Here is a 16,170-nt window from a genome sequence, read left to right on the forward strand (position 1 = left end):
AGAGGAAATTTCAAAAAATTAGGGTATTTTTTTTAAATTTTACACTATTTTTGTCTATTTTGGGGCAGCATTTCTCCTTTTCCCGTGCCCTCAACCGGCACTTTTTAAATTGAAAAACGGCACGATATTAAGACGAGACACATTTTTCCCGAACAAAATTAGGCTACATTTTAAAATTTCTACACTCTTTTTTGTCTATTCTAGGGAAGCATTTCAGCTTTTTCCCGTGCCCTCAATTGGCATTTTTTAGATTCAAAACGACACGATATTGCGTTGAGACACAATATTCCCAAAAACTTGAGAGGTCGGACAGAGACCTGCTCCACCGTCCAATCCAATGGATGCACTCACATGTGCACGTGCGTGTGTATGAGAGAGAAAGAGATCGTCTGAGATGATTTAGACTTTCCTTGATTTTGCCAAGAGGAAATGCTAAAAAAAATAGGCTCCTTTTCGGCTTTCCACACTATTTTTCTCAATTTCTAGGTAGGATTTCTCCCTTTCCTCTTGCAAGTTGACGCCGGATGGCATTTCTGAAATTGAAACCGACATGATATTAAGATGAGGCACAATTTTCTGCAAACACTGGTTGCAGGTGCTCGTCGAATCACAAAGACACTTAGACCTCATTTACCCTTGCATCAAAATTGTTCCTATTTTTTGAAATTCCTTCCTTCCCAATGGTCGAGAAAAATCATTTTTTCAAGCGCGCAAATTTTATTTCCTTGAGTATCCCAAGAGGAGATTTAAAAAAAATCATGGCCTTCTTTAGGCTTTTACCCTACTTTTCTCTACTTTGGGGCAAAAATTTTCCTTTTCCCCTTGCATTCGATCGGCATTTTCATAATTCGAACCGGTTCAAGACTAACGCCAAGGAGAGGGAAACATTCTACTCTGAATAGAAAAAGAAACGCGTAAAAGCCCAAAAAAATAACTTGATTTTCCAAAAATTTCCTCTTGGCAAATCCAAGGGAAGGAATTTTCTATGTTTGGAAAAGCGCTTTTCCCCAAAAATTGTCATGCCCTCAGTTGGCATTTTTGAAATTTAAATAAGCACATTGTCAAGATGGCAAAACTTCCTCTCCAAAATAGAGAAAAATAGTGTATAGACCACAAAAATTAACTTGATTCTCTAAAATTTCCTCTTGACAAATCCAAGGAAAGGAATTTTTGTATGTTTAAAAAACTGCTTTTTTTCAAACACTATAGTGCCCTCGATCGGCATTTTTGAGATTGAAATTGGCACGCTATTAAGACGAGACACAATTTACCACGAGCACTAGTTTTTGGAAATCCTTTTCCCTCCAAGTGCTCGGAAAAAATTATTTCCTCGAGCATGCAAAAATTTTTTCACTGAGTTTGCCAAGAGGAAATTTTTAGGCGACAACAGAACTAAGTAAGGCTTGTTTGCACTGCTTAGATATTCTACTGTTGTACCCAACCCTTACGAGTTTTGATTTTTGTTGTGGCAGCCAAACCTTTTCTGGGGGGACCACCGCCTGCAGCTGCAAAAAAAGAGAGCATTGCGAAGGGTGTCAAACTAGATGGACATATTGCTACTGAGTGTTACCATGAGAATGTAATTCCTGCTGGTTTATCTTCTCTTGTGCCTTATATTCCCACTAAGATCCCTCTATTGCGCATTGTTGACATCATTGAAACTTGCCCTCGTTTCGCATTCGAGGGGTGCATACTTAACCGATATAGAACCTACAAACAAAACTGAGAAATCGCTAAGTATATGTGTTACCTTAAGGCAGCAGACCTAGTTGACCCACTCAACACTGACACCATCACTTGTGCTGTTAGCGATCAATTTCTTGAGCAATTCATTGACACCCTTATTGTAGGAGATTTTGTCCACATTGAGAATGTAACTGTAAAAAAAAAAACTAAGTCAGATGGTTCCACATCTCCTTATGTACTATTCTCCAATGCTTCCATGGTTGTAGAAAAGACAAAGCCTATTGAAGTCAGCCTTAGTTTCTACCCAGAGAGCAAAGTGCATCAATTTTTGGATGAGGCACAGTCCTTCCATGCACAAGGCACTCGTACACACTTTGGAACTATAGCTTTTGTTGTTATACAGGTCCATGCTAGCACTTCAAAAGCTGGTCTTTCCCAAGGTGATCTTGTTGTTGCAGATGGGCCAGCAGCTGAGGATCGTGCCACTGTAAGGCTTACTTATCTTCGCCCTTCTATAGATTTGCAGCTTTCTAATATTTTCCCTCTCTTGTCGTCACAGCTTAGCTTCATGTATGCACGCAAAGACGATTACCATGCTATTTTTCGTGCTCTTGAGACCTATGTGCATCCTATGTTTGTTGCATGAAACACAGGTTCCTTCACAGGTCGGAGCAATATACTCTCAGTCTTGGATATTACTATCCTAGCACACGTCAAAAGTTCTCGTCTCAAGTATTGTTTGGAGGAAGCATATAAGGCCCATATTCTTGATGTTGGCCACAATCAAGAAGTAAGTATTGATCTTGCTTTTCCTTTTTCACCATAATAACTCAAGAACACTCTAACTCGTCGGTGCCTATACATAGGTGACTGGCACACTGCACTTTGTGAATGTGAACTCAATTTTGGTGGAACGTTTTGTGGTCAATGCAAATCTACTAAGGTTCATCACCAACAAGAGGTAGACTTTTGCTCTATTTGCTCAAAATCTACAACTATTGTTTTGGTGCACAAGCTTGAGGAAAGATTTTAGCCAACAAAGCTTCCCCAATTGATGTTTCCTTAGCGGGTGACATAGTCAACAAAGTATTGCATCTTGACAAAAACTTTGTTGACTTATATGCTTCTGATGTGCTGGATGCACATGAGCTACTAGCCTCCCTTGTTCAAACTAGCAAATTCATCGTCAACAAGTTAGGCATCATCACATCTTTTGTCGAAGAGACAAAGTAGCACTCCTCTACAACATTGAAGCTCCATCACCTCCACACAGAAAAACACTCTTTGTATTATATTGCTTTCATCCATTTCTCATCTTGTAAATTCCCATCTCTCTCTCTCTCTCTCTCTCTCTCTCTCTCTCTCTCTCTCTCTCTCTCTCTCTCTCTCTCTCTCTCTCTCTCTCTCTCTCAGTGTGTGCGTGTTTCATTTACTTGTCTTCCTTCCACCCCATAGCCCAAGGGGGGGGGGGACTGCACGTACATGGGTTCATCTTTTGAACAACTCTTTCAGAATGATATTGATAGTGCTTTCCTTGCTAATCACCCACGGAATAATAATGTTTTCCTCGTGCTCAATAAATAATAAAGTTGTGCTCGTCATTACAAAAAATCACCCAACATCATGATAGACGCAGTGAGAGTATCATTGGAGCAAACGCCAATGATCACACCTTCTCTAGCGCATTTGGCTTCCAGTAGACATGATTCCTTCATTTTGACCCAAGTATTAAATAGCCATACATCATCTATTGGTATTGCGCTTGATATTATCCATGTGTTCTCCTTTAAATTTTAGTATTGCATGTGATGTCCATATTTACGGTGTGCCAATAACTTCACCCAAAAACACAACATTCAATAGTGGAGTTGATCCAACGACATTGCACAAAATCATCATTGTTGATAGAAGTGGTTACCTATTTTTTTACTTGGGGAACAACCGATGCTCACACAAACGCAAGCATCGTACCTGGGACAAAAATGAGACGGAATCATTGAAAGCTTTGCTTCTCTAGCAAACGAAATGAACTCCCTGTCTCCATCACGAGGCAATTTGCTTGCTTGGGTGATAGAACCATCCTAGAAATAGGTGCAATAACAACAAAAATTAAAAAACTTTAAAAAAATTACACCCCACAGCTCCCTTCAACATAAACATTGAACAAACCTCCCCACCAAAAAAAAGCTATACAATAGTACATAGAAACAGCGAACGATGTTCCTATATATCAATGTTATAAATGTGGACATTTATTTATTTTTTTTGCAATTAGCTCGAAAAGGGCGTAGGTCGGCACTTGGGAGGTCTAAAAACAATGAGATACACGAAAACTATGCTTTCACTTCATGCGGCCGTAAAAGGCAAGAACATGGTGCACTGCTAACCCAATTGAATTCCATAGGATTTAACCTCCCCTTGGCTACAGTAGAGAAGCTAAATCATTTAGAAAGCCGCCTTGTAATTCCTAGGATACCTTTGCCAAAATTAGGGAGCTTACATACAATGGTCAATTTGGGTTGTGAGGTAGTGTTGTTAATGTTTTGGCATCCTTGGGGAAAACACAACAAATATTGCCAAGGTTTATTCATGATGAAGCCTCGATACCAGTGGGTATTAAGCGTCGTCTACAGTACAATCATTGCTACCTTTCTGGGGTTGTTCGGCCATTGCTTACAATGAAAGGCATTGCTCAACTATTGCAAACATCTTTATCCAAGAAAAAAAAAATTACTCTGAAGAGCAAGTGGCTAAGCCATTTCCATAGTCTTCATTGTCCTTTGCCTGATGATTTTACCGACAACAATCAACCATCAAAAGAAGATGATCTAGCTACAGATGTCATGCTCCATGGAATTGAGTCATCACAACAAGTAGTGGATCACAACGACAAAATCTTCGTTGTAGCTCCTGCCCAGGGAAATAGTCCTTTGAGTATTTTCAAAGATGAACACTATGAAGAACTTAGTTTCCCTACTATTTTCTATGGTGAGCCCCGTAAATACCATACACTTGCTAAGCATAAATATCAATATGTGGCTCAAGCTTATACACAGTGATAGAAGGCTCTCACTAAATTTAGAGAATCTTTTTTTCAAAACAGTCAAAGTAATAACTCAAAAAGTCTTTTTTTCAAAACAGTCAAAGTAATGACTCAAAAAGTCCTGGCATCCATTTGGATCCGTATGCGCAAAGGCAAGCTAAACCACGATACACTAGTGGACGCACAAGTTGTTGGAGATACTAACATTGAGAAGGTCTTGTCTTCCCAACTTGGATATCATGACTTTGAGGCATTGCGAACATCACCTGACTACAAGGAAAAACCTTTAAAAAACGCCTTCGCTATGATTAGACAACTTGGACCACCAACATTCTTCATCACATTTTCTGCAGGGGCTGAGAAACATTGGAAGCCTTTGATTAGAGTACTTACTAAGATCAACCCCATCATGCGTGCAAGCACACAAACAGAACGTCGTACATACTAGATTTGGTCCGAGCCGACCCTATAACAACAGCCCGCTTTTACTTGAACTGGTTTAACAGGATGAAGGAATTGCTAGCCAAGGATATAACCATATTAGGAAAACTCAAATATTACTTTTTTGTAACCGAGTTTCAGAGCGGAGGTAACCAGCATGATCATGAGCTACTATGGATAGAAAATGCTCCTATCTATGGGAAAGATCCCAACACAGAGAAGAATGAAAAATAACCCTCAAGCACAATCTGTGCCTTGAGGAACCAAAAGATCCAAATGGGTATCAACATATATCTTTCCTTAGCCACTACTACAAAGTCTGTTCAAGTTGTGTTTTGGCTGGGAGCCCATATTAAGCACTATCTCTAATATGTAGAAGTGTTTGCTTCCACTCTTCAGAGTCTTTGTGTTTTTCGACACAGAGAATCCATTCTTTTCTTTCGTCAATGATCTCTTCAAACTTAGTTTTCATAGGGTTTTCTTCAAATACTTGAAGATTTCTTGCTTTCCAAGTCTATTTGAGATAGCAATATTGGATAATTTGTGTGCAAACCAAAGTGGCTTGGTTATTGAAAACCTTTCCTCCTATAACCAGATCATTCTTGTTAAAGTGGATCTTCCACGTCTTCTACACCCATTTGTAGATTTTTTCCGCAAGATCTCTCATGATTGGGCAATTAGAGAATAGCTATTGGGGGTCTTTGATTGTTGCTTTGCATCGTGATCACATGTTTGTGCCTATCTCTTTGGCATTTTTTTTATCCTTGTTGGTAATGTCCCCCCATAGCAACTTCAAGATGAAAAACTTCATTGAGCCATCCCCATGGCGGATTCCATATACTCCCTGCAACTACCACCCACTTAGCCTCAAGCCACAACAGTCTCCACTACTTGTAAAGCAATGAGAGTCAATTTTCTTTGTAGCTTAGCTTGAATTATATTCTCTTTGTTTGCGGTAGAGAAAAATTCCTATTTTGGGCCAATTGCCAGACTTTGAAGTCAATTTTTGCCTCACAGATAGCTGTCAGACTATTGCTCAAACCTTCAACCACTTTGTTGACCAATGCTCTAGTTCTTTCCAGTTAGGCTGCTTATATCCCAAAAATGAGTTAGATGTATTAATATTTTATTGTTGAATTTTTTGGATATTTCTCTCCAAAAGGGCCTTAGTAAACCACCTCCAATCTTAGTGAGCCAGGGAGACCAATGGCTGATAGTTGTCTCTCCCCATTCTAATGCTTCCAATGTTTTGGCACACTTGCACACCAGCTTGCCATGTTTTCACTTAGCTTAGTGTTTACCTAGGGTAGTGTCAGTAGCTTTTCATGAACTTGTACCTCTTTCCATGGGGGGCCGCAAGAGGAGAACTTTGCCTTGTCTACCATATCCCATTTCATGAGGGTCCAAGCATGATCCTAGTTCACTATTGCCACCATAAATTTGGCACATTGGACCTTTGCATGAATTGTCAAGTTGAGTAACCCAATTCCACCCTGCTCCTTGGGTCTAGCAACCCACTCCCATTTTCCCCACTACCATGGTAACGTATTCCAGAAAAATGTTTCATAGGTTTCAAGAACTATTTTTAATTGCACTTTGTCATCTTTAGGATCGGGGAGAAGAAGGATAAGTATGGGAACATGAACAAATTGACTACCCTCGCTCTATTGTGGATGGAAATAAGCACACATTCCCATCTTTTCATCTTGCTCTTAACTTTGCCCATGACCCACTTAATTTTTTGTTTTTTAGAGGCTCCTACCTACCCCTATTGGGCCCCTACGGTGGTGAAACATTGCTTCTTTAGGGACAATTTCTTCCAACCAATCAGATGAGATGTATGTATCATTATCTAAAAGGAATTTCAACCTTGAATTCTAAATGTTTCATTCAAAGCCTAAAGCAATTGAAAAAATTTGAATTATCTCAAAAGTGACTTTTTGAGTACGTGTAGGGTGGCTTTGAGGATCAATGGGGGTCATTAGCAAAGATTTTGGCTAGGAGTTGTTTGTCAATGAGAGAGAGAGAGAGAGAGAGAGAGAGAGAGAGAGAGAGAGAGAGGCCTTGAATGTCCCCTTTTTTGGCTAGGAATTGTTTGTCAATGTGTGTGTGTGTGTGTGTGTGTGTGTGAGAGAGAGAGAGAGAGAGAGAGAGAGAGAGAGAGAGAGAGAGAGAGAGAGGCCTTGAATGTCCCCTTTTTTAGTGCTTTTCTCAAGCATGGTAGCTAGGGGATGACGGTCAATAGCAAAGAATAAGGGGGCCAGCGAATAGCCTTGTTTGACTGACCTTTTGGCTTCAAAGGCTCCCACAACATGCTTGTTAGAAAGAATTTTTGAAGAGCTTCATGATCCTAAGGTGTGTAGTATCTAACACATATGGGGACCAAATCCCAGAGCCATCATGACTTCTTCTATGACAGTACAACCAAGAGACCAAATCATAAGCTTTGTCAAGGTCAAGTTGGAGGAGGATACATTCTTGTTTGGTAAAGTTTTCATATTTTATGCCCACCATTGTTGTGAGAATGTTGTCATTTATCGATCTTCCTTTAATAAATCCATGTTGGTGGGGAGTGATCACATTTTCCAAGATTGGAGTCGGCCTTAGGGCAATAACTTTAGTGATAATTTTGTATGCCACTAATCTAACACATATGGGGACCAAATCCCAGAGCCATCATGACTTCTTCTATGACGGTACAACCAAGAGACCAAATCATAAGCTTTGTCAAGGTCAAGTTGGAGGAGGATACATTCTTGTTTGGTGAAGTTTGCATATTTTATACCCACCATTGTTGTGAGAATGTTGTCATTTATCGATCTTCCTTTAATAAATCCATGTTGGTGGGGAGTTATCACATTTTCCAAGATTGGAGTCGGCCTTAGGGCAATAACTTCAGTGATAATTTTGTATGACACTTGTCATCATTCTAATTGGCTTCTAGTGCTTTAATTGAGAGCAGCATACCTATTGAGAAATAGGCTTAATCAAACCTCTTTATTTGCCAATCGAGTGATGAGGGTTTTCAAGTCATCCTAGAACTCCTTGAAGAACTTTGTTAACATTATTAGGAAATAGGACGTAGCTAAGTAGATATTATAGTAGTTTACTTAATGGAGAGAGATAATTTTCACACACGAGATATTATAGAGGAGAGAGAGAGAGAGAGAGAGAGAGAGAGAGAGAGAGAGAGAGAGAGCGCACATGATATACGTGGTTCACCCAATGTGGGCTATGTCCACGAGAAAGCAGCCACTCAATGGCTTTAATACTTCAAACTAGAAGTAGGTTACAAAAGGATTATACCCTTAATGGAGCTCCCGCCTTGCTTCACTCTCACCACCTCACATACACCTTGTTTCATCAACTTCACAATGCCTTTTGTGTGCAAAAGAGGCCTCCCTTTATAGGCCAAAAGGGGTGCCCTCTCTCATGAGAGGCAGACGTGTGTAGCCACCCTCGTGTAGACAAGTCCGAGTTGAATTCTCTCATGCGCCCATATGTGGCCACCCTTGAGAAGACAAGTCCGCCTAAAAATCGGCCACTAGCCATAGACTATTGGCCGATCGGCCAACCAATCGGCCATTTTCCAATCACTTTTCGATCGTCGTCCGGCCATAATATTCCAAAAAAAAGGGAATATTCCGACAAGCTGACTGTACTGAGTAGTGAAGCTCTTGCTTCTTTGACCTCTTTAGAATGGTCATCTGGTTATCCTGTGATATTGATTAAGTCATCTAGCATCAGTTTGGCCATTATGTTGGGGTTGTGCACCTCATTCCCTATGTCAGTTGTGATTGTTGTGACGATACGTGACTCTTTTTTGTTTTTAGAGTTCTATAGAAATGTGCTTGATTTTTAGCTTCAAGTTTGATAAATCTCCCTAGAGAATAACCTTACCTTCTTTACTTCTTCTAGCTATTGATTGCTAAGATCTTCTTTCACTTTGAACCATCTCTTGTGCTCTGTCTTTGTGGTAGCCATCGCTTCTTGCTTTTTGCAAGTTAGTGCTTCCATTTCTTCTTGTAGCCTTTGATTCTTAACGTCATGAGATTCTTCATCCTTAGCCTTGCTTTTTTAAACGACGTGGGGATACTCCATGCGAGAGTGTCCCAAGCTCTTGGATTACTCTCCTTCACATCTTTTTTGAGTTTTCCAAGTGCCTTTGTGACCTAGCTTCTAAAAAGTGGTGCCTTGAAGAGGTGTTTTCTCACGACTAGCTTCATCTTTTTTCCTTTAAGGCAATGATCTTCTATGAGAATTTGAAGGCAACTATAGTTTAAGTATGCTACGACAAGAAAGGGAAAGTATAACACTTCTAGAAATTTTAGGGAGTGCATCAAAACAGTAATGTAGAGTTCAAAACATTGAAGAGTGTAAAGAAGAACAAGGATTTTTATATCAATGTAATATTCCAAGGTAAATAGATTTTTAGATCAAAGTAATATTCCAAGGTAACGAGAGTATACACAATTTCATGGAGATTTCACTACTTTCTAGTCCCAAAAAAAATCCAATAGTATGCCAATTTGAGAGCTACCCATGCCTTCCAAATGGGAAAGATCCGCCCATAGTGAAAATACTCATATGCTTAATGGGTCAAATTTAGACGGTGACTAATTAGTACCTCAAGAAAAACAATATTTAAATGTAGAAAACATTTTATGCAAGGAGAAAGAAAATAAGAAAAAAGGAAGCAAAGCCCTATGATGAGGGCACTTTGTTATGATCTTGGGAAGTTGTTAGGAAAAAATATAGTCTTCACTTGTGGGAACTATGAGTAGCCCCAATGTGTGTGTGTGTGTGTGTGTGTGTGTGTGTGTGCACGCACGCACATCCACTCTTTTCCGGGGCCATTGAGTATGGGTCTACTACCTCATCAAGTCAATTAGAGAACAAAAATTAAGTCTGATGCCAATCGATTTGTTATACCCACAATCAGAGAAGATAGTATAGCAAAATTCATGCTTACAAGAACCATCAAAGCAATATTTGATACTTAAATAGTATCTGACAATGTTTCTGTGTAGATTTTACTCGAGTAGGAATTTTAAGGCTTTGTGAGCCAGGAAAAAGAAAAATCATGGATGACTTTCATAATCCTTCCCTAAAGTAGAAGACTCAATTCAATATTTGATACAAAATCTAACAAGAGGAAGTACAATTGGCAGGTCCTATTTCTTAAAACTAACCAAGCCAAAGGACCAAAAAGGTTGTGAATAGGAGCCCCTCTCTGAGGTCAGTGTCTAGACCACCTAGCACTTATCAATCAAAAAGGATTTACCAACAATGGTCCTTTTAGAGACAATATTGTAATCCAAAGCCAGCATCTTGGTCAACCCAATTGCCTAAAAGGCCTTGTGTTTAGGATGTGTGTGTTTCTGTAAAAGACAATACTTATACACAAAAGAATCCTTTGTTTAAATGACAACTAGTTGTAGAAATTAGGAAGGTGGATTGTATAAAAATAATTCTACAGTCAACTCACTTGTGTACAATATGATCAGAATGAGACAACATTCTAGTTATCATATACATCATGAATACATGAGTTTACGAGGATGAAAAAAGCCTTCATCTCTCAGATTGCAGCAAAGCTAAATCTCTTTAAGCAAAGATAGAATTCTCACCTACATCCATATAAACAAGAAAACAGATTTATTAGCCTTGAATATGCTCTACTAGTGTCAAAGAATATATTGATTGTTATCCTTGTCCTACTTAAAATTTATTAGAATAGCTAATGTCCTAGAAAATGAAAGAGTTTTCATTGTATCTCTTATAAGCTTTTGTAACCATCAAAAGGAATTTATGGAAGTAAAGTTTTAGATGTGTTATTTTTACTCTTGATAACCATCAAAAGGCCATTACCTCTTTTGATGGGAATGGCTAGAAACACTCAAAAACTAGTTTCCTATCCAACAAAACCTCAAATGTAGTGTATTTTTATAAGCATTTCCAAATACATAATCTACCAAAGCTACTCCCTCTAATGTAGATGAAGGTGAATGTAGAAGTCCACCGTCCTTGGAACTCAGCCATATGAGTAGGTTTCTAAGGTAATCCAAAAGAGTTATTTGTTTAGACTAGGGAAATGACAAGCTTATGACTTCCACCACATCCCAAGGATGACAAAACTAGTCAAACCAAATCAAAGTCAAGGCAAGCTAGAGCAAGAACCAAATATATAAGTCTAAGAGAAAATGCCATCAGCAAGTCTTCAAAAGGCACAACACTATAAATTTTTTAAGAGCAATTCATAATAAGAGAATCCCACCAACATATCATTATGCTTTAAGTTTTAAAAATATGCAAAAGGATATATGGTAATCAATTGATGGAAACAACAAAACTATAACTCATTTCCAAAAGGAACTTGAGCTTGATAGTAAGCCAACATGTTATTGCCATTAGTATACGACTTTTTTTATACAAGAAATCAAAGGCAGGACAAGGAACTTTGTTAGATAGTGTAAAAAGTTAAGGAGAGTTCCAACTCGCCATAAAGTGAGCATCACGTTTTCTTGTAAAATTCATTTACTAGGATGATTCGTTATCGTAAGACATTCTAGTAGAAAATAATGATTTGTTTAAGAACTAGATTTTTAGAGGACAATGCACTTATCGGAAATAGGGATCGGTTGTCTGAATCCCATCCCCAAAACCTCAAAAAAATAGAGTTTCATGACATTCGCAAAAGCAAGAACTAATAGCCTCAATGAAGCAATATCATTGAAAAACCACTTTTCAGCCTCAACCAAATCATTTCAAATGAGCGCTACCTTAGGTAGACCATATCAAAGCAAATGCTCAGGCATTGCTAGAGTAAGAAACCAATCAAATATAGAAGTCTATCATTAGAAATCCCATAATAGTAAACTTTTAAGATTAGTAGAGCATATAAGAGCCAGTAAGACATGAAGAAAGGTCATTATCCCAGTAAGTGACGAACCACTTTGAGCAAAGCATTCCTACTTCATCAAGAACTATAGCCAAAAAGATCAACAAATGAGTAACTAGTTAGGAACAAGAAGCTTGATAGTAGTTTAAGCCACAACTTTTAGTTTTTATATAATTAGAGTGCCTAGGACTATAACTACTAGCACCCGCAATTGTTTTAAGGCATTAGCTCAAAATCCTAGCCAAGTGTTTTAAGACAGCTACTCCTAAAAGAATAGCAAAATCTGAATTAGTTGTTGAGGTCAGGGTAAAGCAACCCAACAAGCGTAGAAGGCTTTAAAAGACCAACTAGTGATTTAAAGTTGCCATACCTAGGAAAATATCAAGCAATAAGAGCTAATGAGCAAATCAATCAATAAATGCAGTACATCAATCAAATATTATGAGTTACTGGAGCTGGGAGAGCTCAAATGGTTTAATAGAAGTAAGCCAAATCACGTGCAAGTGTCAACCAATAAGAAACCAACATCAAAATTTTGGTCATATCATAAAGCCAGGACCGCTCTTTTTGAGTGAGACACACAATAGAGAAGGCACCATGGGAAAGCACACAACTAGAGAAGCATAAAAGATCATCATATCTCAGCATGCTAGCAAGGCTAATGCTATCAATGTCACTTTTAGAGTGATTAGGATCAATAACAGGTTCAAGGTTGAGTGATATGAGATTTTTGCAATATGGGAGCCAACTATACCCTGATGTTAACCACAAACAACTAGCCAGGTAATCCAAAGGAGGGATTACGTCTAGAGTATCAAGGAATAAAGGTAACCCCATCCCTCACTATGCAAAATTCTCAATGCCTAGGCCAAAGGCCCTTCAATATAGCAAAATATTCCTCAAACACACTTTCAAGAACGTATCATTTAGCAAGCCACTGTTTAGATCTAGCACGGTAGGACTGAGGTACAGACTGACGTGGCCGTGAGCTCTCGCCAATCTCAAAAACCATAAGAATCTCCTGCCTGTCCTTTGAAGAGGAACCCTCTTCCATAATTCCCTTCCCCTTGTCGGCCATAGTGTAATCCCCGCGTTCCTGCACTCTGTGTCTTTACCCAAAACAATCCAGGCTCATTCTTTAAGGAAAAAGTGATTAATGTCCCGGCAAAACGGAACCATGAAACCGGCCCGTAGGGCGGTAGACGTTGGCTTTAACCCTCTTTACTTTAGACACACACAGAGAGCACTTTGCAAAGAGAACCTGCGACGACGGGAATTAACACTTGAGGACACACACGGCTCGGAAGCTAGAATGCTCCGAGCAGACGCCGACAACCTGTAGGCCCCAAAATTGGTGCCCCTTTCCGTATTTCTTTATTCTTTAACAGAGGGAATAAAACCTGTGTTCTCCTACAAGCTGCCCCGCACAATCTAGGCTAAGAAACACCCGTTCTGGCCCGATTTTGAGTGATTTGGAGGATCCTTTGGATGTTAGCTGGAACCATATTGCACTTTGCTTCTTTATCCAATAGAGCATTGCATCTGACACTCGCTCCATTTGTACTGTTGAGAACTATAGCTATCCTCATTGGTTCTCTTGAAGATTTTTCTCCTGCTTTTGCTATGGTCTCCTCTTGATCTAATTGTGTCTCTATGGAAGGTGACTTGAGACTCTATTTTCCATTAGCACTTCTATCTGTTGGCAATGATTGAGTGACTTTTGGAATTCCTATTGCTTTCTAGTTGTCTGTAACCTCGTTCTTCTTTACTTCTGGCTTTGATGGCTTTTTCTTCTCAATAGCTTTCGTGGTTGCTATTTGCTATGTTTATCTGCACTTCTTGATGCTTGATCTGCTTTAAGCTCTTCTGAAGTTCTATTGGATGGAGATGATTCATACATGATCGGCACATCTTGGCCATTCACATTTTGCGTCAGAGGTGCGATATCTGGCTGCTGTCCAGAAAAACCAGCCATGCCAAAATGACCCTGTGGCACCCCAAACTGGCCCTGGTTGCAGTGGAAACCTTGTTGCATGTCGATACTACCATACATGGGGTTTGGCATGATGCCTTGCATACCCCCGAACACCGTTTCTGGAATGTACGGCTGACTTCTAGGCGCATAACCAGCCATACTTTGGAACATTGATCCACCCCCGAAATACCCAGGATGTATCGTGGGTGGTGGAAAAACTAAGTGCATAGCCTGGTATCCAGCTCCCTGTCCATTCAAGACAGCATGTTGGCTCTTAAAGGTGGCTGGTTGAGCTGGCATAACCTATGGAATAGGCGTTCTAGCCACCTGTTCAAGCACGGGAGGAACCTGCTTTGGAGCCCCCGACTCCGCAACATGCGAGTGTTCCCTTTCCTCTTGCGCCACATGAAGTACCTGGGCTTGAGCATCAACAAGCTCCATACGCGGCGTAGGTTGCCTATTTTGTTGTTGCACTGGTGGCGCTTGCAAGAATTCCATAAACCTCGGATTCTGCACCAGCTGCGAAAAGACATTCACCGCGGCAACTAGCTGAGTCTTGAATGCATCATCCTCAAGTTTCCCAATCATAAAGCCCTGTACTACTGGAGGGACTGTATCCCTATACATCAAAAAGATGGCCAAATCCCAGTTTTTTCAGTGTAAATGCCAGCCAAAGCCTCGGTGCAAAGATACCTACAACCGTGAAGTCATAAAACACAAGGCATGTGAAAAAGCCCTTCATAATTATGCAGAGCATAGTTCAAACCTCTAGTATAAACAAAATAAGGTGCAGTAAACCTTAAGTAGTTTAATAAGTCCAAATCGCACAAGTACTTAATGGGTACCTGTTAAAAAAAGGTGTATTAACACCAAATATATAAAATTATATAGTGTAGCATAATGAGAAAAACCGAGCTCAACACAATGTACACTTCATCATCCAAGCGAGAGCAGAATCAAAGAGATATTTCCGGTAAGGTACCGATATGTGACGTGGCCCCTTGTTCCACCAATTCCATGGTTATACAACAGACACTTGAGCACAAGATGCCCTCAAATTCTCTCTTTCACATACACACACAAAACGCAAAGGACAAGACTAAGTGAGGGGCGTAGAGCAACCCTCACCTCGTTTAAATAGTGGAGCATATCCGACTGATGAACTCGGTAGCGCCAGCAGGGAGGATCCATTCCATGCTTGGCCATTAGTAGGTTAGGATCCCGAGGCTCATGCTCCAAGCGGTGGTTGCCATGGGAGCTCCAATGGGAGAGGGCTCAAGATCTCGACACTCGCATGTCTAGCAGAGAGAAGTTCATGACATGAGGCAGGGAGTGGGGCATAATGTGCACAACAACCAACAGAGGTTTAAAGAAGTAATAAGAACATGCCATGTGCCCCATTGGGGGTAGGTAAAAAAAGCAATTTACACGTACTTTTTTACCAGAAGAGGTCAATATCTCTAATGAAGGGATTTATACCACGGAGAATAAGTGGATGCCCTAAGGGGAAATTTTTCTTCAAAAATTGTCAAAAAAGGGGGTTGCTAGTCTGCGGAGTAATTTATGATGTGCGCCCATTCCAGGGTCTTTTTTTGTTGGAAAAGATCCCCGACTCTATCAGGCACTAAGATCTTGTTTTTATGTTGATCTAGTCAGGTGTAGAGTTATAACTGTATCATTATGAGAGAGAGAGAGAGAGAGAGAGAGAGAGAGAGAGAGAGAGAGAGAGAGAGAGTGCGCGTGTGTACTTGCCAAATAAGCATTGGAGATAGGTTTTCGATTGCCCTAGTTGTCAAGGCAATTCAAATTGCTACAATGATGGCCAAGTTGATGTTGACTGTGAACAAGACAAGACCTCCAAGATGACTGTAATGATAGCAAGTACAACAATGGTGATACAAAAAATGTAGAAAGATACAAGCTCTAAAATGACTCAAGAGATGAGGCTATTTACATAGGAGAGATAGGATAGGGTAAATATAGTCAGCTAGTAGAACCTTTTCTAGGACTAAACAATACTTTTAAGCCTAACAATCTGACGGTATGACCCTTTGTAGTGTCGTTGTTTTGTCGCGTTGGAGGAGGGGGATAATGCACGCACTAGACACAAATTGTTTACCTCTC

This window comes from Adiantum capillus-veneris, chromosome 11 (assembly GCF_014529385.1).
Source record: "Adiantum capillus-veneris isolate H3 chromosome 11, ASM1452938v2, whole genome shotgun sequence".
Classification (NCBI taxonomy): Eukaryota; Viridiplantae; Streptophyta; class Polypodiopsida; order Polypodiales; family Pteridaceae; genus Adiantum; species Adiantum capillus-veneris.